The sequence below is a fragment of the Amphimedon queenslandica genome, unplaced genomic scaffold, assembly GCF_000090795.2.
Source record: "Amphimedon queenslandica unplaced genomic scaffold, v1.1 AMPQUscaffold_13518, whole genome shotgun sequence".
NCBI classification, from domain to species: Eukaryota; Metazoa; Porifera; class Demospongiae; order Haplosclerida; family Niphatidae; genus Amphimedon; species Amphimedon queenslandica.
This window is the reverse complement of record NW_003546246.1, coordinates 392124-395465: the sequence shown is the minus strand read 5'-3', so window position 1 is coordinate 395465 and position 3342 is coordinate 392124.

Genomic DNA, 3342 nt, shown 5'->3' with positions numbered 1-3342 from the left:
GAGCAGTATATACAAGTGATGCGAACATTGCCACAAGTGTCGTAGTTAAGATATATGGCAAGAATTTGGAAGACATACTAGTTTGAAATTATGATAATATAATTTTTAGAATGTCTTGTTTAAAAATCTTTTTATTATTCCTTAAGTTAATGATTATCATTTGAAAAGTTGCTCTTTTATAGCCAGCAAAAGTTAATTTGGTCCCCTTTAGTGCTGCCTGGAACTGACTTTGGAACTCTTTTTGTTTATTTTACTGCTTTTACTTTTATTTTGATTACAGTACAATTAAACATATGCTCCGGGACAACAAATTACATGCACAGTTATTTTAGACCACCTGCCAGGTGCAGTCTAATATACATGTAAATAAATATTCATGCACTTCATAACGTGAGCATTATAATGCTGCCCAGTTGCAATCAATATCTTCAAACCAATAGTTGACTTATTACTTCATGTAGCTTGAACTTGAGAAACAAAACAAAGAAAACATCTAAGTCTGGCTGGCTGGCTGGCTGTGAGTGGCTATACATTATCATGATAATGTTTATAAAAGTAAAGAATATCATTAAGACCTCAGTTTAGCACACATGCCATGCAAGCATGCATCAATATTTATAACCTATATAGTAATATGCATGGTAAACTAGAAACTAGAATGTTGTATGCATCAGTACAAAACATCACAAATTGACTTCAAATTAAGTCATATGTACAAAACAAATATTTAACGACAGCTAACCTAATCCTTTTTTGAAATACTGACATCAATTCCTAATGAAAATCATTTTAAATTGTACAAAGCTTTAAGTTACAATTCATTCAGGCATACAAGTTTAGACATGTGCTTAAGTCTTATAATAACATTAATTCATACATTAATAATCAATCATTCTGTCCTTTAAGAAGAGTATGAACTTTACCTTTGAACTATAGCTGTCCTTGCGGCATGCAGTCACTGTTGGTAATAATAATGAAGCAGTAGAGCTTTTTCTTCAACTAGAAATTGTTAATATTAATGATAATGATGAAGGCAAGACAGCACTAATGTTAGCTTGTGAAGAGGACATTGTGTCATTGTACACAATTTACTGTCAGCTGGAGCTCCATACAGCATTCAAAACAGCAATGGATGGACTGCACTGATGATGGCAAGTGAACAGAATCATAATTATTTCAATCATTCTCATGCTATTACATGCTACTGGTCTAATGAAGTCAAATGGATCAAATGGCTTAATGATTGCTAGTTACCATGATAACTATGAAGTTTTTGAGCTACCGATTAGAGTAGAGGAGCTGATTATGAAGTAAATGCTTTTATGTTAATTAACTTGTCAAAATGGCTTGACTAAAATAGTTGAACTATTTCTGAAGGTACAAGTTCATCCTAATCCTAAAAAAGATGGTTGGAATGCTTCTGTGTTGGTTTGTCAAAATGATCTCACTCAAATAGTTAAGTTGTTGCTGGGGTGACTGTCACAAGTTGATCCTAATTTTCTGTCAGCTTGTAAAAAATGGTCATACTAAAATCACTGTTGCTGAAGGAAAAGTCAATCCTAATGTTCAAATGAAAAATGGTTGGAATTCTTTCATGTTGGCTTGTCAAAATGGACGCACTCAAACAGTTGAGTTGTTACTAAAGCAAAAACTTGATCCTAAAGTTCGAGAGAAAGATGGCTGGAATGCTTTTATGTTGGCTTGTGAAAATAGACACAATCAATGAGTTCAATTGTTGCAAAAGGAACACATTTATCTCAATGTGCAAGACAAATATGGCTGAAATGCTTTTATGATAGTTTGTGAAAATAGTCACACTAAAATTGTTGAACCATTATTGAAACAAGTTTATCTTAATGTTCAAAGGTATAACGTTTAGAATGCTTTTATGTTGGCTTGTCAAAATAGATATAATCGAATAGTTGAACTCTTGCCAAAGAAACAAATTAATACTAATGTTCATAATTAATACTAATGATATCACTGTTTTAATGTTTCCTAGTGCTGAAAGTGAAGGACAAAATGAAAATATAAAATGGAAAGCTGATATAACAATTCACTTCCATGATAGCTAAAGTGTATTACCAGTATTTAGCTAAGACTGTAGTTAAAGTAGTTGCCTGTACATATTTTTTCTATTAAAAAAAATTTTTACACAGATTGGGTGCACTATAAATGGATATATCTGGTGCAGAGGAGGCTGTGCAGCTTGCATGATCATTTTCTATTTCTACATGTACTCTAATTCATTCAGTACTAAACTGTTTAGAAAATAATAATAGACAGACAACACAAGGTCTGAAGCCCCAATAATAAATGTGCAAGTAGGTGAATAACTCATGATTTAATAGGGGCATACACATTAAAGTGAGAGTAGGTCCTAATTGGACAAAATGAATGGCAGCCTCAACACTTAGCTATACATGGTTCTCACTACATGCTAATCACTGGCGAGGCCAATGAAATTGTTGAACTATTTGATAAAGGAGTTGATTAAAAGAACACTTTTTGGCTAGTCAAAATAGACACATTCAAATAGTTAACTGTTGGTCAGCAAAGAATTTGATCCTAATGTTCAAAGGAATATTATCATACCCATAATTGTTATGTATATAGTTAACACTGATGTATTCTATTGCATAGAAGAGATTGCTTAGCAACCTTAACACTTACTATCATGAATTAGTTCTTTTCAAACACTACATACTGTCATGATACTGATTACTGAGAGACAAGAAGAATTAGAATTATGACAATTATTATTTTATCTAAGATATATTTCATCTAACATGTGTTTCATGGTTGCAATTATAAAATAGCTTAAAATATGGCTATAGGCTAGCACAATTAATAATTAATAAATGCACAATCAGTTAAAATAATATTTTTTAATTATAGTGTTAAATAGAATGAATAAAAATTATTAAGTTTATTCATCAATATCAAATCCAGATCCACTTTCTTCCTCTTCTTCTTGATTCTTTTTGCTACCTTCATCTCTAATGCTAGGACATTCAAACTGTAGTTTGAATCCCGTGCTTTGTGTTGAGTCCTTCTCACTCAAAAACAATAGCAAGAAGTCTGATGTCTTGATGTGTCTGTTAGTGATAGAGTTTATTTCATTACCAGTTATTGGCTGGTAGTGACTATGAGTCTTGTAGTCAATGATTTCTAATGAATCTCCTTTAGCAATATCTAATACTGAAGAATATTTTGAGATTGAGATGTGGCTGTCTTTGCATGGCATGCTGATATTGTATACACAAACTTCATTTCTTAAGTAATCACTGCATCCATATCGTGGTGATTTAGCAATTGAAATGCCTCGACTATCAATGAATC